The sequence below is a fragment of the Drosophila miranda genome (genome assembly GCF_003369915.1).
Source record: "Drosophila miranda strain MSH22 chromosome Y unlocalized genomic scaffold, D.miranda_PacBio2.1 Contig_Y1_pilon, whole genome shotgun sequence".
Taxonomy (NCBI): Eukaryota; Metazoa; Arthropoda; class Insecta; order Diptera; family Drosophilidae; genus Drosophila; species Drosophila miranda.
In genome coordinates, this window is record NW_022881603.1 from 30,983,478 (window position 1) to 31,006,107 (window position 22,630).

The 22,630-nt window shown below is 41.1% G+C and overlaps 1 pseudogene; it reads right to left on the minus strand.

Moving 5' to 3' along the window:
* Nucleotides 1-238: 238 nt before the first annotated feature.
* Nucleotides 239-2,113, minus strand: LOC117191055 (annotated as a pseudogene).
* Between the last annotated feature and the right edge of the window lie 20,517 nt (nucleotides 2,114-22,630).

Consider the following 22,630-nt stretch of genomic DNA (forward strand, 5'->3'; position numbering starts at 1 on the left):
ACCCTCTCGGCGATACCTGCCCTGTATGATAAAGACTTTCGCAGTAATTCTTAGTTCGACAGTGTCCCGTAAGTGATATCCGGCGATTGCCTAGGCACCCTCGGCGATGCTTGTCGATATCCCTGACCCCCGTGGTAATTCTTAGTTCGGCGGTGTCCCGTAACATTAATTTTATTAAATAAGCAAAACGAATAAGGATATAATATTCAACAGTAACGTTTATTCTAACCCGTAGAGTCTAGTGCCTTTCCTTAAGGCGTATAAAGAGACCATTCTCGGCCTTCAGGGTCAGTACAGCAGAGAGAAGAGGATCTATTTGTGGCGAATCAAGTCGCGCTTCTTCCTTTCTTCAGGCGGATATCCTAGGCTAGTACTTATGTAACCATCCTTGGAGGCAAGCTCATCCAGGGCAGGCAGCACCTCAAAGTGGCGAATAATTTTGGATACCACCGTCTTGATCTCCAGCAGAGCGAACTTCTGGCCAATGCAGTTGCGGGGACCGGCACTGAAGGGCACGTATTCGAAGGGACCGGGTTTCTCCAGCTCAAATCGTTCGGGACGGAACTTGTGCGGGTCCTTGAACACACGATCGTTGTAGCCAAGCATGACGAGTGCCAAATTTAGGGTGGTACCTTTCGGCACAAGATCGCCCTCTGCAGGATGAAAAGAAAAGTTATCAAAAGGTTTCTTTAGAGACCGCCAATAAGCTACGTAGTCCTTCTCAGTATAGCGACCAATAAATGGTACGCTGGGATACACGCGCTGTGCCTCCTTGATGAACAGATCCAAATATTTCATTTCAGAGATTTCCTGGAAGGTTGCATCCCGACCATAGCTCGCAAACGACGGTCAACACTTTTTCCCTTTGCTGTCTCGTCACTCGTCACTTCCGCATCTTTTGGGCTATTGTATTGTAATATGTATATTTATTTGCAAAATTGGCAAACGAACATTTTCGTTTTGCTTTTCACGATTCATTTTAAGCTCCAATAGTCAAACCGTATAGAATTCACAAAAATTGATAGTTGCCATAAGCATCACACGTACAAGCACGCATACATACGCAAAAGACACTTTGTTCGTTCACTCGCGACAAGATGCTCAGTGAAAAACAGGAACAAAAGAGAAGTGAAAAAATCGGTATTTGCTTGAGCGAAGAGCGAGTTGAGCAAAAACAGATTTGATCGGGTCTTTTCAGTCCATTTTCTCAATGTGTCCGTCAATGAGAGGTTTTTATCAGACACGCCGAAAGTGTCAACAGTTATTTGCGAGCTATGATCACGACCCATTCCGGAGTCACCCATCACTTTGCGCTGTTCATCGAATAGTTTTCGTTGCTCGTCTTGGTGCCTGGAGAGCAAAAAAACAGCAATGGACACTCCCGAAGTGGTTTTGTCGTGTCCTTCAAACATGAAAGTGGAGACTTCTTCGTAAAGCTCATGAGTCGTAAGCGGGCGACCGTCGATCGTGGATGACAGCAAGGTGACAAGGAAGGCCATTTTCTTGCGGGAGAACTCATCACCTTGACTTGCCGAGACGGTTCCGTCTTTGTTTGCCTTGATACGCTTCTCGATGATATTGTTGGTAAAGTCCTGCAGGGTCTTCAGAGTCTTGCAGTAGGCTGGATAGTCGGGAGCCAAGCGAAAGAACAGGTCATTACGTTTGAACGGATGAAAGGTTCTCATGTTGATGCAGTAGCACATGCTATAAAAGAGAAGACCAGCTGTCAACAGAATTCATAAGTCAACACTGTAATTACTTACTCTTTGAAGGCTTGAACAATGGAGGAGCTGCGGTTTTCCATTGCGTTCACGGACACTCCCAATGCAGTGTCGCAAATGACATCCAGAGTCAAGTAATGGGTCTCGTTCTGAAAGTCAAAAATACTATCGCCGGCTGCCACTTCCTTCAGCTGCTTGATGAACTTTGTAGAGTTTTCGTTTATCACTTCGTGAAAGTCCTGCAGGATGTTGAAGTGAAAGGAGGGCGTAATCATCTTTCGATGCTTGTGCCATTTGCTGCCCGTGCTGGCAAGCAGGCCAAGCCCCAGCCATGGATGGGTAAGGTTATAGATATCGGACTTGGTTATCAGTGTCTGACTGCTGAGTATGAACTGGAGAAGGCAATAACTGAATAATTTTGGGAGATGTTCGATCGAGGGATGTTTGTTCAGCTTACCTCCAAGTACTTGTGATTGGTGAATTAAATTGGAGTAAGATCGTATTCAAAAGCGAAAGTTATCTTTGCCATACTGATGCCACCAAGCGAATACCTGGTCGGGAATCTCTATAGGGTGAACAGAAAAACTCATTGTTAGTCGGAGCACAGGCAACACATTTCAATTGGGTGGGCAGTTCTCAATCAGATTCTAAAGGCTTTCAATGTTTGTACGTATGTACGATTGAGAACGAGTTTTTCATTTAGATTGACACGCAATGATCTGTCGAAAATTTTCACATGAAATCGCTGTTAATTTCGTCTGTATCACACGTAGTTTTAGTTTAAGTAAACACTCTGACCAAAGTCTCGATGCTATCTTCACAGGAGATTGTCTGGTGAGCAAAGCAACTAAAGAGCATGCACATATGTTTATGGGTGTTCGAGTACATGAGGCTTATCAGCTCCTATGCACTGTTTTTATACCCGATACTCAAAATGAGTATTGGGGTATATTAGATTTGTGGTAAAAGTGGATGTGTGTAACGTCCAGAAGGAATCGTTTCCGACCCCATAAAGTATATATATTCTTGATTAGCATCAATAGCCGAGTCGATTGAGCCCTGTCTGTCTGTCCGTCTGTCCGTCCGTCCGTCCGTCCGTCCGTCCCCTTCAGCGCCTAGTGCTCAAAGACTATAAGATCTAGAGCAACGATGTTTTGGATCCAGACTTCTGTGATATGTCACTGCTACAAAAATATTTCAAAACTTCGCCCCGCCCACTTCCGCCCCCACAAAGGACGAACATCTGTGGCATCCACATTTTTAAAGATACGATAAAACCAAAAACGCAGAATCATAGATAATGACCATATCTATCAGATTGCTGAATCTGGATCAGATCAGATCATTTTTATAGCCAAAAGGAACAAATCAATTTGCACTGGCTACGTAGCCCCCGACGTCACGCTCAGACTGATTTTCTGTCTCTCTCGCACGCACTCCTTGTCGTGTCGTTTAATATTAGCGGCGTCTGCCGGAGGAGAGCTATACTGACTTAGTATCGGGTATAACTGTAGAGTTGCGGTCTCCAAAGCAACTCACAACGTTCCCCCTCGTTGTTTTTATACCCGATACTCAAAATGAGTATTGGGGTATATTAGATTTGTGGTAAGAGTGGATGTGTGTAACGTCCAGATGGAATCGTTTCCGACCCCATAAAGTATATATATTCTTGATGAGCATCAATAGCCGAGTCGATTGAGCCATGTCTGTCTGTCCGTCTGTCCGTCCGTCCGTCTGTCCGTCTGTCCGTCCCTATTAGCGCCTAGTGCTTAAAGACTATAAGAGCTAGAGCAACGATGTTTTGGATCCAGACTTCTGTGATATGTCACTGCTACAAAAATATTTCAAAACTTCGCCCCGCCCACTTCCGCCCCCACAAAGGACGAAAATCTGTGGCATCCACATTTTTAAAGATACGATAAAACCAAAAACGCAGAATCGTAGAGGATGACTATGTTTTAGAATGTAAGATCTCAACCAGATCGTATTATTATTATAGCCAGCATCAAGAAAACAATTTCATTTTTTCTCGCCCTGTCTCTCTCTAACACACACGTAGCATAGCCGGCTTTGCTTAGAGTAAAACATTAGCGCCTAGATCTCAGAGACTATAAAAGCTAGAGCAACCAAATTTGGTATCCACACTCCTTATATATCGGACCGAGACGAGTTTGTTTCAAAATTTCGCCACACCCCCTTTCGCCCCCGCAAAGGATGAAAATCTGGGGATATTCACAAATCTCAGAGACTATTAAGGCTAGAGTAACCAAATTTGGTATCCGCACTCCTGTTAGATCTCACTTCAAAATGTGTATCTCAAAATTTCGCCCCCCCCCCTTCCGCCCCCACAAAAGACGAAAATCTGTTGCATCCACAATATTGAGGATACGAGAAAACTAAAAACGCAGAATCATAGATACTGATCATATCTATCAGATTGCTGAATCTGGATCAGATCAGATCATTTTTATAGCCAAAAGGAACAAATCAATTTGCACTGGCTACGCAGCCCCCGAGGTCACGCTCAGACTGATTTTCTGTCTCTCTCGCACGCACTCTTTGTCGTGTCGTTCAATATTAGCGGCGTCTGCCGGAGGAGAGCCATACTGACTTAGTATCGGGTTTAACTGTAGAGTTGCGGTGTCCGCTGCAACTCACAACGTTCCCCCTCGTTATAGTTGTTGTTTGGCCGCAAACAACCCAACTGGAATAGCATTGCCGCTGAGAAAATTACAAATGCAGTCATCAGTCACAACGCTATTAGAGAAGGGTTGTTTCAGTCGCACTCCGATTCAGGAGATAAGGAGATTCGATGGACCAGCACACACCTGTGGGATTATTGCCGGCCTGGTGGGCATTGCCCACGATTGGTAACCGGCTTGGGCCCTTGAATTCATTCAGAGCTCTTCTGCGCCGAAACGTACTCAGCTCCAGATAGGCCAATACCAGCAGTGCAAGCGCCAGAAACAAATACAACACGAACCACATTTTTGATCGCGACTCTGTCAACCTCTCCGTTCGCGGGGGACTACGAAAATGGGAGTGTAATATGGTCGGCTCTGGCTTTAAATACTAATGATAGCGTTCGACTCCTCAATCCCGCACGCTCTCCCGTCGCTCTTTCTTTATCACTCTCTATATCGCAGGGCAGCTGCCAAATCTTGGAGTAACTCGCTGCCTTCATATGTATGGATACACATGCACATAAACATACATATATGTATAAGTATTTTGATGCGTTCAGCGTGACTCGGCACTTACCAATTCAAGTTTTTGACTATTTTGATCAACATTAGTTTATAACGGAGCTGAAGTTGGTAAGAGAGCGCAGTCATTGTGAAAAGCACTATACCGATTCTATACAAAGATCCTTTGTTTTTATTAACGCCCAAGAAATTCCATCCACTCTACTCGAACTCAGTTCGAAGAGCAGAGCTTTATATTGGTTACTACGGTTCGGCATATCAACTTATGATTGTTTCTCTGTTTATTTGAGAAAGAGAGGAAAACACACCCGAAAAAGGTAAACAAATGTCTGGCACATATGCACATACAGTGGTGCTCATACACTTAAGCCACAAGAGCTACAACAAGCCTATAAGCGAATATCAAGAAAAGTTTTTATTTTACAGCTTCCATTTTTTGTCTCAAATTAGTTCTATATGTCAGTGCTTTAATACAACAACAACCAAGTTATGAAAATATATAGTCAGCGAAATAATTAAAAAATCTGAAATCATCTCCAAAATATCCTGCTCATATACTTAAGCCACCTAAAAAAAAATGGTTACAAAAGTTAAAATTTGCCCAGTATTCCTGGTATTTTTAATAAAACTACTTTAATATTTAGTAGGATGACCTTTTGCTTTCGTTGCCGCTGCTGGAACTTTTGCTTTTGCTTTCACCGTTGGATTTGTGCTCTAGCTGCTGCTGCTTGCTGCGTTTTTTGTTGTTGTTATTTTTGGAAGCTCTAGTTCTGTGTCAGCGTAATTACACTACACAACAAAATGACGACGCTCGAAGACTTAAAACGCCAACGGAGCAATATAAAACGAAATATAACTCGGATCAAATCTGTGGTAGATGCTAGATCGGAAACCCCGATATGCAATGATGAGCTTCGCTATCGGTTGAACATCTTAGAAACGTATTTCAAGAATGTTTTAAATGTCCAAGCTAATATTGAAGACCTTAGTCCGAATGATGAAGGACGGGCAGATTTGGAGGATACATACATAGCAATCAAGCTAGCCATAAAGGAAAAAATGGGAGGAGATCTGAACGCCAGCATTGTTGCGCCGGACTACCACCCACCGCCAGTGAAGTCATCGTTACCAAGGTTGTCGCTACCCACTTTCGACGGAACATATGCAAACTATAAGAATTTCATTCACTCGTTCGAGCAAATTGTTGTGCGTGAGTCTGGATTGTCTAATATAAAAAAGTTTAATTATTTACTGACCTGCCTCACGGGGCCAGCATTAGATACAATTCAGGCATTCCAGGTTACAAGCGAAAACTATCCGAAGGCCCTAGCAAAACTCAAAAGCCGTTTTGATAATCCTACTCTTATATTTTTAGAAGGTATTGAGGCATTGTTTGCACTACAACCTGTGGAAAGGTCAAACAGTCAGCAGCTTCACAGGTTAATTTTGTAACCGAAACCTTTGCACAAAAGCTTCGCCTTCGTCGTGAAAAACACCACATTGGAATTCGCAGTATAGGAGACTCCCTTACTAGTTTGAAGGCTCGTACGACTACCTCTATTAAGTCACGTACTTCCGGCTATCAGCTCACTCTCCAGTTTGGAATCACATCCCATATTGCCTACCAGCCAGATAGTGAGATCGACATATCGAATTGGAACCTACCAGCTAACACTCCATTGGCTGACGAATCGTTCTATAGGACTAAACGTATTGATTTGTTACTGGGGACCGAAGCCTTCTATGGAGCTCTAGCTGTTGGCCAGATTCGCATTGGTCCAAATCTTCCCACTTTGCAGAAGACTCTTTTTGGTTGTGTTGTTGCTGGGAGGTACCAGCGGCAATATAACAGACAGCCACCATTGTGCTTGGCGACTGTAGAAGAGTCGATCGACAAGAATTTGCAGCAATTATGGAAAGTGGACTCACTTGTCGATCCAAGCGCTAGAATGCTCCCAAATCATCGTCGCTGTGAGGACCATTTCAGGGACACAACACATCAGGATGCCAGTGGGCGGATTGTCGTTCGCTTGCCATTTCAAGAAGATCCAAGTTGTCTTGGAAGTTCCTTCGATACAGCTGGAACTCGATTTTTTGCCATTGAGAGACGTCTCGCTCGTCGACCGGAAATTCGCTCGCAGTATATCTCGTTCATGCAGGAATATGAAAGCCTCGGCCATATGTCCCTCGTACTGAATCCTAACTTGGAAGAACCGCATTATTATATACCCCACCATTTCGTTCTGAAACCAAGCAGTACCTCGACGAAGCTCAGAGTTGTCTTTGACGCCTCTTGCCGTACAACATCTCAAAGGTCACTTAACGATCTACTTTTAGTCGGCCCTACCATTCAGGATGAGTTGTACTTGCAATTGCTGCGGTTCCGCATGCATAGGTTCGGCATCACAGCCGACGTCACAAAAATGTACTTGTGAGTGAGAAGGATAGAAAATTCCAGTACATTTTGTGGCGAGCATCTCCAAATACGGATCTTCAAACCTACCAACTCAATACAGTGACATATGGGACTGCGTCTGCCCCATTTCTCGCAACTCGTAGTTTGCATTACTTGGCTGAGGATTGTAAGGATGCATGGCCATTAGGGGCTGCTGCTGTTAAAACTGCATTTTATGTTGATGACCTTTTGTGTGGGGCTGATGATATAGATACACTCTTCAAACTAAAAACTGAAATCACATCAACTCTCGCTCGTGGTCAGTTTCCATTATGCAAGTGGCATTCAAATCATCCAGGCGGGATGGAAAACGAATCTACCAAGGAATTAAACATTTCAGAAAACTCAGTCAGCAGCACACTTGGCGTAACTTGGCATCAACGAAGTGATGCATTTAGTTTCACATTTAATCCAAAGGAAGTCTATCCCACTACCACAAAACGAACAATTTTGTCTACTGCGTAGTCGCTATTCGATCCAATCGGTCTGCTATCACCGTTAGTCATTGTCTCTAAGATCATTCTTCAGGAGTTGTGGCTTTTGAAACTCGACTGGGACGAGTCTGTCCCCCAGAATTTAAGCCACACATGGAGCAAGTGTTTGGAATCGCTGAATTCACTGTCGTCACTAGCGGTACCTCGTTTTTGTTTGCAGCCTGATACTAGGAGCATTCAAATACATGGATTTTGCGACGCATCGATTCGGGCATACGGCTGCTGTGTTTATGTGCGCACGGAGAATTCGCTTGGACAGGTCGAACTTATCATGGTTGGTGGACGTTTGGAACACTCAGACCTACAAGACGGTCAAAAACATCCGTTGCTGCTGCCTAGTCAGTCCAAATTTGTATGGAACTATATTCGCCATTTGCATCTTCGGAACTATCACGCTGGACCTAAAGCCCTAGTCGCTCTCATTCGTTTGGAGTATTGGATCGTTAACGCCAGAGACTTGGCAAGTAGAATTGTTCGCTTCTGTGTACACTGCGTTCGCTACAGACCGAAGCTGCTACAACAACTCATGGGCTCATTACCGCCTACGCGTCTCGCTCCGGCTCGCCCCTTTGAACGCTGTGGAGTTGACTTTTGTGGACCCATCAACACATATCTACGCATTCGAGGAAAGGGACCTACAAAAGCATACATAGCCGTGTTCGTTTGCCTTCTCACCAAGGCCGTTCACATCAAAGTAGTCTCTGATTTGTCAACAAAGGCGTTCTTAAACGCATTGAAACGGATGGGAGGTCGTCGCAAGCTGCCGACAGACATCTTCTGCGATAATGCCACTAACTTTGTAGGGGCATCGAATCAACTGCAGGAACTAAAAAAGTTTATGTTTTTAAAGCAGACCCAAGATGAAATCTATAAATTTTGCGCATCTGACTTTATTAATTTCCATTTTATTCCCCCCAGGGCACCTCATTTCGGAGGCCTTTGGGAAGCGGCAGTCAAGAGTGCAAAGGGGCTGTTAAATCGTACGCTGGCCAACACCAGGTTCACCTTCGAAGAGTTGAGCACTGTCATCGTCGAGATAGAATCGATCCTAAACTCGCGCCCGCTATCGCCGCTTTCGTCAGACCCAAATGACTATAGCACTCTCACGGCTGGTCATCTCTTGGTTGGCGAATCATTGCGATCACTACCTGAAAGGTCCCTCGAGAATATCAAGCTGTCAAGTATGGACCGCTACGATGCGATTACGGCCGTCAAGCAACGGTTTTGGAAGCAATGGTCTGCTGACTATGTCAACGAATTGCGATCGCGCACGAAGTGGACAGCACCCTCAACGAACCTCACCGAGGGCACGTTGGTCATCATCCATGAGGACAACCTGCCACCGCTACGCTGGAAACTAGGCCGAGTGCCTAGTTGGGAACTGTGCTTGGGAAGGATGGACTTGGACGGGTGGTGCACCTCCGCACTGCAAATGGAACATGTTGCAGGCCAATACACAAGTTGGCAATTCTTCCGGTGGTTTGAAAGCAGTCCTTTCAACGGGGCCGGGATGTTCGCTCAAACTCCTTTAAGGAACAAGTATTCAAATGACCCTCGTAAAATAGAGAGCCTACGCTCACTTTTTGTATTTACTCACCATAATTGTACTAAATTCACCACTGTATTCTCTCTCTTATGCCCATTACTCAAGCACTAAGATTTGTAATAAATAGTTATTCCCTAATACTCAACTGGTCCGATCGACTTTTCTCTTTCTTGTATAGACTTTGATTCGTTTGCGGAAAAAACTAACACACCCCCATCCGTGAATTAACATTAATGCGGAAAACGCTCCGTGTACAAACAGTGAGTATGCACTGTGGCGAATTAAATTCGCTTTTTAACATTCATGATGGATAGCAATGGGCTTAGGTCCCCTGGTGAAGATTCAAAGTATTATGAATGCCGAAATATAGATAGACATTCTGAGTAACACATTATCTGGAGAACATGCCGATAATTTGCCACTTGCCTGGATATTTTAACAGGACAACGACCCGATACATTGCTGCAGGATAGTCAAGTCGTGGGTTAACCAAGAGGGAATCAATGTTTTGTAATGGCCTCCGCAGAGTTCCGACTAGAACCCTATAAAGAACTTGTGGGGAATTCTAAACCAAGTCGTTGCCCAAAAAAAACCAGCAATTAAAAGGATTTGTGTCGAATTTTACAGCAAGAATGGAGGAAAATCACCCCTCAACAGTGCGCACGTCCTGTAGATTCAATACCAAGGCGTTGGTCCACTTTTCTTAAGCAGAAAGGTCATCCTACTAAATATTAAAGTAGTCTTATTAAAAATACTAGGTATACTGGGCAAATTTTAACTTTTTTAACCATTTTTTTTGAGGTGGCTTAAGTATATGAGCAGGATATTTTGGAGATGATTTCAGATTTTTTAATTATTTCGCTGACTATATATTTTCATAACTTGGTTGTTGTTGTATTAAAACACTGACATATAGAACTAATTTGAGACAAAAAATGGGAGCTGTAAAATAAAAACTTTTCTTGATATTCGCTTAAATTCTTGGTGTAGTTCTTGTGGCTTAAGTGTATGAGCACCACTGTACATGCGTGCAAATTAAATAACTGCGGTAGCGGATTGTGTTTTTAAAAAGTTTTTATTTTACTTCTAACTTCACTGATATAGATTTAAGTAGAGGGTCACAAAGGATTCCGTGCAAAGGGTTTGCGCGATCTTAATTATACCCGATACTCAAAATAAAAATTGGGGTATATTAGATTTGTGGTAAAAGTGGATGTGTGTAACGTCCAAAAGGAATCGTTTCCGACCCCATAAAGTATATATATTCTTGATCAGCATCAATAGCCGAGTCGATTGAGCCATGTCTGTCTGTCCGTCTGTCCGTCCGTTCGTCTGTCCGTCTGTCCGTCTTCAGCGCCTAGTGCTCAAAGACTATAAGAGCTAGAGCAACGATGTTTAGGATCCAGACTTCTGTGATATGTCACTGCTACAAAAATATTTCAAAACTTCGCCCCGCCCACTTCCGCCCCCACAAAGAACGAAAATCTGTGGCATCCACAATATTGCACATTTGAGAAAACTAAAAACGCAGAATCATAGATAATGACCATATCTATCAGACTGCTGAATCTGGATCAGATCAGATCATTTTTATAGCCAATAGGAACAAATCAATTTGCAGTGGCTACGCAGCGCCCGACGTCACGCTCAGACTGATTTTCTGTCTCTCTCGCACGCACTCTTTGTCGTGTCGTTTAATATAAGCGGCGTCTGCCGGAGGAGAGCCATACTGACTTAGTATCGGGTATAACCGTAGAGTTGCGGTGTCCGCAGCAACTCACAACGTTCCCCCTCGTTTTTAGCTCGACTTTGCGGTGTCGCTTCTGGATCAAGACTGACTTGAACTTTCTGATCTTTGCATCGTTGATCCCTTTCGGGAATAGTTTTTCTATAAACATTTCAATTGATTTCGCCATCCTGAGTATTGGATTTCGTCATCCAAAGAGAGAACTGTAAAATGCCTAAAGTGCAGGATCTGCAGAAAGCCGGGAGTGAGATTGTTTATGAGAAGCCGGGTGTGGGCAAACATTGGTTTTCCATTTAGGCGAGTGTCAAAGATTGGGATTGCGGCGGGAGCCCTTGAGATTGTACATCTTAGAAATCAATTAGGCGGAGGCCCAAGATTGAAATTGTTTTCGTTTTGGAAAGCCAAAGATTGTTTACAACTCGTATAAGAGCTCAATAGAATTGGGTACGTTAACTCCCCCCATTCTTAAATGTTTCGTCCCGATACATTTTGAAGTTCTGATAGAGCTCTAATTTCTTCTGACAGTATTTGAATGTTGCTTTCCACTATTTCTTCTGACGGTATTCTTATTGATTTAATAAGTACAAATTTGGTTAATTTATAGCCGAAGTAAAATAACATTATCAATATCAAAATGATTAAGAATAATGTTGTTAATGGTAAGGCCGTATTACCTAATGTTATAAGGGGATTTAAAATATTAACATTGTGGAGATAATGTTTTTTATCCCCAATCGGCCGACTAATTATTTCGAATTAAATAAAACTCGGCGCAGAAATAAAATTACGATATGTTCTTTAATGCGTGACATCCAAATTGCAAGTGTGGCTTGCCTGCCCTTTACATTGCCGCTCCGATCGCTAAGCGCAGCTTCGCTCGGCCGACGTCGGTAGGCAGACGCAAAGCGGAGATAGCGAAGAGCGAGCTGGCAGAGAGCGTTTAGCAGGGCAAGCAAGCGCAGAGCTTTAACAAACAAATGAGTGACATAGACATAAGTAACAAACAAAATAAGCGGCTGAGGGCCAAGAATTAGGTGCTATTTGGCAAGCAGCTAATCGGCTGGGTTCTGCTCCGAACAAACATTATCAAAAGAAAATTGCTTATCATTCGATTGTATATAATCAACTAATTCAAAATCGCTATATCATGATGCGATATATATCTTAGAATTTTACCCTTATCATTTATGTGGGTTATATTATTTATTACAATTGTGTTGTTGAATATAAGGAGATACGATCCTAACAAAGTAGTATTGTCTACGATATTTTTGCCTGAAACTAATATGGCACCATCCTGAATGATGTCTATTTCTTTGTTTTTTTCCCTTTTTTTAGTGCAGTTGGCTTTAAAGCCATTAAGTAAATTGGTGAAACAGGTCTTTTTTAAATTTATTTGTGCGTAATTGTTAAAAGTTTCACTTTTAAAATTATTCATTAAATAGTATTTCTCCTTACATTCACAAACCTTTTCACTTATAACTAACATTCCATCATTTTGTGAGATGGCTCTTGCATGGTAAAACTTGCAAATATCTTTAATTTGAGGATATTTTATGTAAATGATTATTAAATCAGCATTTCGAATTATTTTAACCGTTGCAATGTCCAGCAGATCAGACAGTTCAACAGGATGTTTTTCATGCTTATAAATATCCTCTATTTCGTTTTTATTTAAAATTTTTGTATTGAAAATGTTTACTTTTAAGAGGGTTATGGTATCAACTAAATTTAGTAGGTCAAAAGCTATTAATTTTAAACGATGCTTTCTCAGTATCGTTTCTTCATTGAAGATGACATTTTTTAATGAATTTGATAGCATTTCAATTTCTTTGAAAAATTTGGAATTTATTACAAATTGTTTATTATTATTTTCAGTTAATTCATTTACTTTATTTTGTATTTTCAAAAAGTCGTCATGATCAGGGCTGCCTGCTATCCATTTCCAAACGGTACCTAATTCGTTTATTCCCCTTTCATTCCGTTTTGGAACTAATTCTGAAATCATTAATTTTAATAGACTTAAGTCCATTGATATTTCCCACTCATCGTCTGAATTAATTGATTTGTTGACATATTTGGATTCTTTATCAATTATCTCTCTTTAAAAACTCAAATTAGTAATATGGAAAAGTTCAGCGTATGTTTCATAAGTGTAAACGTCTCTGTCGTCTTTGAGCAATAGATAGTCCCTATGCGTATAGTCAATTACTTCCGAAGTCGTCAATATAACAAAAGTCAGTATTAGTATATTCGCATACATTTTCTGGAAAAAAATATTTAATATTTGATGTTATCTTTATGTATAATTCTGTTTCTATTGTTGATTATAATTTTATTCGGTCGATTTTCCTTAACTACCTGCTTTTTGTATCGGGATTGAAGTTTATTTCTTTCCCCGAATTTCTTTTCATAAACTACTTCTCCTATTTTATAATCTTTTTCTCTTCTATCTTTGTTATGTAGCTTAAGCATTTTGGTCTGAGCTTCCTTAAGTAATATTGGATTATGCTTGTGTTTTATTTTGTTATACAATATGTCATATGGCATTTGATTGGTCGTTGAATGTATCGTCAGTTTATATTTCAGTGCCGCCCTTATTATTATTTCTGAATAATCTGTTAGATTTAGTTCATCCTTGATGCACCGCGCTATTTCTGTTAGTGTGGAATGTACCCTTTCTACCTGACCATTTGAGGTGCTGTGTCTGGGATCAGCATAATAAATAGTTAAGTTACTTCTTTGTATGAATGATCTAAATTGTGCTGAAGTAAAGCTTGGTTCGTTGTCAGTCATTAAAGATGTTGCTAACGGAAAGTGTTGCAAAATTTCCAATACCTTATTTTCAATGTTTAATTTACTTTGAATTTCCTTGACCACCAAGTATTTGGAATAAGAATCTATACAAGCTATGAATGTTAGGTCTTGGGCATAGTATATGTCTAAGTGTAATTGATCTCCTTCTTTTGCTGGAATGGGGTGTCTGTGATATTTGTTTTTGTTACAGATCTCACAATTTTTTATATATTCTTTTAATTTTTTGTGCAGGTTTGGCCAATAATACAGCTTAGTTATTTGTTTGTAATTTTCGTCTAGTCCTCTATGGGCTCTGCAATGTGTTTCTTCTATAATTATAGCTTTATCTTCTGAATTTACTACATCTTGGAGGAACTTTCTCGTGAAGAGAAATTTATTTATGAAGTTTTCCTTTAGCTTATTTTGGATAAGGTATAAATCTTCTAAAGTGCAGTGTATTCCTGTGGTTAAGTGAGGCTGAATAAATTCTTTTAAAATGATTAGCAGATTGTCTACTGTATCAAATTCAATATGTCGGGTATTTTCATAAACTCTTACTAACTCATGAACTGTGAATCTCCCTTGCGCTAATAGTAGCTGCTGTTTAAATTGGTTTAGAGGCTTGCTAGTCTCTTGAATGACGTTTTCAAAACTACTCTCTGCTGAATGCTGAGTATTTATGTCTGATTCTGAATCTGTCTGGTCGACATCACTATCTGTCATATGATTTATTTTAATCCGAGATAAAGCGTCCGCTACTACGTTAGTTGAGCCTAGCTTATAAATGATTTTTGGTGTGAAACTTTCTATGAAGTAATACCAACGTTTCATTTCAACATTTGGATTTTTTTGCGACATTGCAAAGGACAAAGGTTGGTGATCTGTATGTATTTCAATTCCACTCACTCCGTATAAATAATTTCGCAAATTTTTTAATGCCCATACAATAGCTAATAATTCCTTTTTATTAGTAGCATATAATTGCTCGGTTTTACTTAAAGTTTTAGAAATAAATGTTATGGGATTCCCATCTTGCGACAAAACTGCACCTATTGCTATGTCCGATGCATCTGTGGTTAATGTGAATTTTTTATTGTAATCTGGTTGTACTAATTCAATATGTGCTATTAAACTGTCCTTTAAATTATTAAATGCTCCCATTGCTGGTTCATCCAGCTGTATTAATGTTTTCTTGGATGCCCTTCGTGAAACTTTCCCATTTACTCCACTCAGATATTTTGTTAATGGTTTGGCAATTGTAGCATAATTTCGGACAAATTTTCTGTAATACCCTGTTAGTCCTAAGAAGCTACGTAGCTCTCTGATATTTTTAGGAATTGGATAGTTTTGTATTGTGGAGATTTTGTCTGGATCTGTTTTAACGATATTTTGGGAAACAATGTATCCCAGAAATTTGGTTTCCAATTGAAAGAATTTAGACTTTTCTAGGGAAATTTTCATGTTAGCGTTTTGCAATATCTGTATTATATGAATTAGATCTTTATAATGTTGTTCTATAGTTTTTGAAAATATTATTATATCGTCCATATAGACGTGAGAAGTTTACCCAACTTGTTCTCTAAGTATATCGTCCATTGCCCTTTGGAAAATTCTGGGAGCGCTCGTCAATCCCATAGGCATTCTTAGAAATTCATATTTGCCGTTATTTATGGAAAAATATCTTTTTTCAATATCTGATTTCCTCATTAAAATCTGATAAAAACCTGACTCTAAATCAATGGCCGAGAAATACTTTGCCTTACCTAAATTGGCAAGGATTACTGAAGGATCTTGCATAGGGTATCTATCCGGTATGGTGTTTTCATTAAGTTTCTTAAAGTCTATTACTAATCTATGTTTAGGAGTTCCGTCCTCATTTACTCCCTTCTTTGGTACTACTATTACCGGTGAATTATATGGGCTTTTACTAGGTCTGATTATACCTTCATCTAACATTTTACTTATTTCGTTATTAACGAAATCGTTAACCGAATAAGCGTATGGATACTGCTTGCCATATACCGGTCTATCATGTTCAGTGTTAATCTCTCCTTTTATATCCGTTCTGAACGGTAACTGTAAATTTATATTGGCATGGTCTTCTTCGATGATAGATACCATTTTCTCTCTGAGATTTTCTAAATTGTCCTCTTTGTAGGTTATTGTGTTATACAATTTCATTTTTTTCAATTCAGAATTTGCATAATTTTGAATGTCGGATATTTCTACGACGGCGCGTTCAGGATTTTTGCATCCCAAACTTTTAAATTGTTTATTGTCGGATAATTCAACGACGGCGTGTTCAGGATTCTTTAATCCCAAACTATTCGAACTTTTAGTGTCGGATAATTCTACGACGGCGTGCTCAGGATATTTTAATCCCAAACTATTAAAACTTTGGATGTCGGATAATTCAACGACGGCGGGTTCAGGATATTTGAATCCCAAACTATTGACGGATAATTCTTCGTCGGCGTGCTCAGGATTTTTTGATCCCAAGCTATATAAACTTCCTTCTACCTTTACTGAATCACTTTTCATTTCTTTTTCTTCTTCAAAATATTTTTTTATTATATATTCCTTCAACGGAAGGATGGTTTTTCCTTCTATAAAGGTTAATTTGTTTAAAGAAAGGACCTCGTCATATATTAGTTTCTCCTCATTGTCTTTATAACTTAAAGTCCCCTTTCCTGTATCAATAACAGCTCCGATTTTCTTTAATAGGTTAAATCCTATTAGTAAATCTGCCTCCATTCCATCTATTTCATAGAACACTTGTTTTGTGTTTAAAATAGTTATATTATGGAAATATTTAATTATTGAAAATTGTTGACAAATCAGAGACTACTTTGATGTGAACGGCCTTGGTGAGAAGGCAAACGAACACGGCTATGTATGCTTTTGTAGGTCCCTTTCCTCGAATGCGTAGATATGTGTTGATGGGTCCACAAAAGTCAACTCCACAGCGTTCAAAGGGTCGAGCCGGAGCGAGTCGCGTAGGCGGTAATGAGCCCATGAGTTGTTGTAGCAGCTTCGGTCTGTAGCGAACGCAGTGTACACAGAAGCGAACAATTCTACTTGCCAAGTCTCTGGCGTTAACGATCCAATACTCCAAACGAATGAGAGCGACTAGGGCTTTAGGTCCAGCGTGATAGTTCCGAAGATGCAAATGGCGAATATAGTTCCATACAAATTTGGACTGACTAGGCAGCAGCAACGGATGTTTTTGACCGTCTTGTAGGTCTGAGTATTCCAAACGTCCACCAACCATGATAAGTTCGAATCCGTTCACGACTTCTAAAAAGGGAGTAAGAAACTTTAAGCTGCTTTTTAATGGTTTTTGCTTCTGAAGTAAACGGATGTCCTCTACAAAATGAGTTAGTTGAATGTTCCAAATAAGGCAATGTGACGCAAAACGAAGTTCATCTGGCGTCGGTGAGGTTGTGGTAAACGTCGATTGCTTCCGACATCTCCTTATGAACCTAATCATCCAAGCAATGAGACGCAGACTGTGAGTGTACCGAGCTGATATTATCGACGATGTTGAGGATATTATTTGTCTCGTGTACGGCAGCAAACAAACTTTTCCGATTCTCCGAGTTAACCACGTCCATGTCAATATCAAGTTTTCCACCAGTGGCGGGCCAGTTTAGTGAATCTTCGACTAGAAACGTAGGACCCGAAAACCATGGAGACTTAATCAACTCGCTCACGTTACAGCCTGGCGACAGAATATCAGCAGGGTTTTGATGTGTTGGCACATAGCCCCATTTTCCATCAGACGTTAAATCCTGAATATCGGACACTCGATTTCCAACAAAGGTCGATAAGGTGACTGAGTGTTGTTGCAGCCAATGCAATACGAGCTGTGAGTCGCTCCAAAAATAAGATGTGATAGTGTGTTTACTGAATATGGCCTTGACCTTGTTATACAACTGAGAAAGTAGATGTGCGCCGCATAGTTCAAGCTTCGGAAGAGACTGTTTCTTCACTGGTGCTACTCTAGACTTAGAAGTGAACAATTTCACTGTGACCTGTCCAAGCGAATTCTCCGTGCGCACATAAACACAGCAGCCGTATGCCCGAATCGATGCGTCGCAAAATCCATGTATTTGAATGCTCCTAGTATCAGGCTGCAAACAAAAACGAGGTACCGCTAGTGACGACAGTGAATTCAGCGATTCCAAACACTTGCTCCATGCGTGGCTTAAATTCTGGGGGACAGACTCGTCCCAGTCGAGTTTCAAAAGCCACAACTCCTGAAGAATGATCTTAGAGACAATGACTAACGGTGATAGCAGACCGATTGGATCAAATAGCGACGACGCAGTAGACAAAATTGTTCGTTTTGTGGTAGTGGGATAGACTTCCTTTGGATTAAATGTGAAACTAAATGCATCACTTCGTTGATGCCAAGTTACGCCAAGTGTGCTGCTGACTGAGTTTTCTGAAATGTTTAATTCCTTGGTAGATTCGTTTTCCATCCCGCCTGGATGATTTGAATGCCACTTGCATAATGGAAACTGACCACGAGCGAGAGTTGATGTGATTTCAGTTTTTAGTTTGAAGAGTGTATCTATATCATCAGCCCCACACAAAAGGTCATCAACATAAAATGCAGTTTTAACAGCAGCAGCCCCTAATGGCCATGCATCCTTACAATCCTCAGCCAAGTAATGCAAACTACGAGTTGCGAGAAATGGGGCAGACGCAGTCCCATTAGTCACTGTATTGAGTTGGTAGGTTTGAAGATCCGTATTTGGAGATGCTCGCCACAAAATGTACTGGAATTTTCTATCCTTCTCACTCACAAGTACCTGCCTGTACATTTTTGTGACGTCGGCTGTGATGCCGAACCTATGCATGCGGAACCGCAGCAATTGCAAGTACAACTCATCCTGAATGGTAGGGCCGACTAAAAGTAGATCGTTAAGTGACCTTTAAGATGTTGTACTGCTTGTTTTCAGAACGAAATGGTGGGGTATATAATAATGCGGTTCTTCCAAGTTAGGATTCAGTACGAGGGACATATGGCCGAGGCTTTCATATTCCTGCATGAACGAGATATACTGCGAGCGAATTTCCGGTCGACGAGCGAGACGTCTCTCAATGGCAAAAAATCGAGTTCCAGCTGTATCGAAGGAACTTCCAAGACAACTTGGATCTTCTTGAAATGGCAAGCGAACGACAATCCGCCCACTGGCATCCTGATGTGTTGTGTCCCTGAAATGGTCCTCACAGCGACGATGATTTGGGAGCATTCTAGCGCTTGGATCGACAAGTGAGTCCACTTTCCATAATTGCTGCAAATTCTTGTCGATCGACTCTTCTACAGTCGCCAAGCACAATGGTGGCTGTCTGTTATATTGCCGCTGGTACCTTCCAGCAACAACGCAACCAAAAAGAGTCTTCTGCAAAGTGGGAAGATTTGGACCAATGCGAATCTGGCCAACAGCTAGAGCTCCATAGAAGGCTTCGGTCCCCAGTAACAAATCAATACGTTTAGTCCTATAGAACGATTCGTCAGCCAATGGAGTGTTAGCTGGTAGGTTCCAATTCGATATGTCGATCTCACTATCTGGCTGGTAGGCAATATGGGATGTGATTCCAAACTGGAGAGTGAGCTGATGTGAGCCGGAAGTACGTGACTTAATAGAGGTAGTCGTACGAGCCTTCAAACTAGTAAGGGAGTCTCCTATACTGCGAATTCCAATGTGGTGTTTTTCACGACGAAGGCGAAGCTTTTGTGCAAAGGTTTTGGTTACAAAATTAACCTGTGAAGCTGCTGACTGTTTGACCTTTCCACAGGTTGTAGTGCAAACAATGCCTCAATACCTTCTAAAAATATAAGAGTAGGATTATCAAAACGGCTTTTGAGTTTTGCTAGGGCCTTCGGATAGTTTTCGCTTGTAACCTGGAATGCCTGAATTGTATCTAATGCTGGCCCCGTGAGGCAGGTCAGTAAATAATTAAACTTTTTTATATTAGACAATCCAGACTCACGCACAACAATTTGCTCGAACGAGTGAATGAAATTCTTATAGTTTGCATATGTTCCGTCGAAAGTGGGTAGCGACAACCTTGGTAACGATGACTTCACTGGCGGTGGGTGGTAGTCCGGCGCAACAATGCTGGCGTTCAGATCTCCTCCCATTTTTTCCTTTATGGCTAGCTTGATTGCTATGTATGTATCCTCCAAATCTGCCCGTCCTTCATCATTCGGACTAAGGTCTTCAATATTAGCTTGGACATTTAAAACATTCTTGAAATACGTTTCTAAGATGTTCAACCGATAGCGAAGCTCATCATTGCATATCGGGGTTTCCGATTTAGCATCTACCACAGATTTGATCCGAGTTATATTTCGTTTTATATTGCTCCGTTGGCGTTTTAAGTCTTCGAGCGTCGTCATTTTGTTGTGTAGTGTAATTACGCTGACACAGAACTAGAGCTTCCAAAAATAACAACAACAAAAAACGCAGCAAGCAGCAGCAGCTAGAGCACAAATCCAACGGTGAAAGCAAAAGCAAAAGTTCCAGCAGCGGCAACGAAAGCAAAACGAAAGTGAAGCGGTGGAATTCCAATAGAAAGATTCCAGAAAGGTCATCCTACTAAATATCAAAGTAGTTTTATTAAAAATACCAGGAATACTGGGCAAATTTTAACTTTTGTAACCATTTTTTTTGAGGTGGCTTAAGTATATGAGCAGGATATTTTGGAGATGATTTCAGATTTTTTAATTATTTCGCTGACTATATATTTTCATAACTTGGTTGTTGTTGTATTAAAGCACTGACATATAGAACTAATTTGAGACAAAAAATGGAAGCTGTAAAATAAAAACTTTTCTTGATATTCGCTTAAATTCTTGGTGTAGCTCTTGTGGCTTAAGTGTATGAGCACCACTGTATGTGCATATGTGCCAGACATTTGTTTACCTTTTTCGGGTGTGTTTTCCTCTCTTTCTCAAATAAACAGAGAAACAATCATAAGTTGATATGCCGAACCGTAGTAACCAATATAAAGCTCTGCTCTTCGAACTGAGTTCGAGTAGAGTGGATGGAATTTCTTGGGCGTTAATAAAAACAAAGGATCTTTGTATAGAATCGGTATAGTACTTTTCACAATGACTGCGCTCTCTTACCAACTTCAGCTCCGTTATAAACTAATGTTGATCAAAATAGTCAAAAACTTGAATTGGTAAGTGCCGAGTCACGCTGAACGCATCAAAATACTTATACATATATGTATGTTTATGTGCATGTGTATCCATACATGTGAAGGCAGCGAGTTACTCCAAGATTTGGCAGCTGCCCTGCGATATAGAGAGTGATAAAGAAAGAGCGACGGGAGAGCGTGCGGGATTGAGGAGTCGAACGCTATCATTAGTATTTAAAGCCAGAGCCGACCATATTACACTCCCATTTTCGTAGTCCCCCGCGAACGGAGAGGTTGACAGAGTCGCGATCAAAAATGTGGTTCGTGTTGTATTTGTTTCTGGCGCTTGCACTGCTGGTATTGGCCTATCTGGAGCTGAGTACGTTTCGGCGCAGAAGAGCTCTGAATGAATTCAAGGGCCCAAGCCGGTTACCAATCGTGGGCAATGCCCACCAGGCCGGCAATAATCCCACAGGTGTGTGCTGGTCCATCGAATCTCCTTATCTCCTGAATCGGAGTGCGACTGAAACAACCCTTCTCGAATAGCGTTGTGACTGATGACTGCATTTGTAATTTTCTCAGCGGCAATGCTATTCCAGTTGGGTTGTTTGCGGCCAAACAACAACTATAACGAGGGGGAACGTTGTGAGTTGCAGCGGACACCGCAACTCTACAGTTAAACCCGATACTAAGTCAGTATGGCTCTCCTCCGGCAGACGCCGCTAATATTAAACGACACGACAAAGAGTGCGTGCGAGAGAGACAGAAAATCAGTCTGAGCGTGACGTCGGGCGCTGCGTAGCCACTGCAAATTGATTTGTTCCTATTGGCTATAAAAATGATTTGATCTGATCCAGATTCAGCAATCTGATAGATATGGTCATTATCTATGATTCTGCGTTTTTAGTTTTCTCTAATGTGCAATATTGTGGATGCAACAGATTTTCGTTCTTTGTGTGGGCGGAAGGGGGTGGGGCGAAATTTTAAGATACACGTTTTATAGTTAAATCTAACAGGAGTGCGGATACCAAATTTGGTTACTCTAGCTTTAATAGTCTCTGAGATTTGTGAATATCCCCAGATTTTCATCCTTTGCGGGGGCGGAAGGGGGTGTGGCGAAATTTTGAAACAAACTCGTCTCGGTCCGATATATTAGGAGTGTGGATACCAAATTTGGTTGCTCTAGCTTTTGTAGTCTCTGAGATCTAGGCGCTAATGTTTTATTCTAAGCAAAGCCGCCTATGCTACGTGTGTGTTAGAGAGAGACAGGGCGAGAAAAAATGAAATTGTTTTCTTGATGCTGGCTATAATAATAATACGATCCAATTCAGATTCCGCAGTCTTAAAGATATGGACATTCTCTACAATTCTACTTTTTTGGTTTTCTCATATCTTTAAAATTGTGGATGCCACAGATTTTCGTCTTTTGTGGGGGCGGAAGTGGGCGGGGCGAAGTTTTGAAATATTTTTGTAGCAGTGACATATCACAGAAGTCTGGATCCAAAAC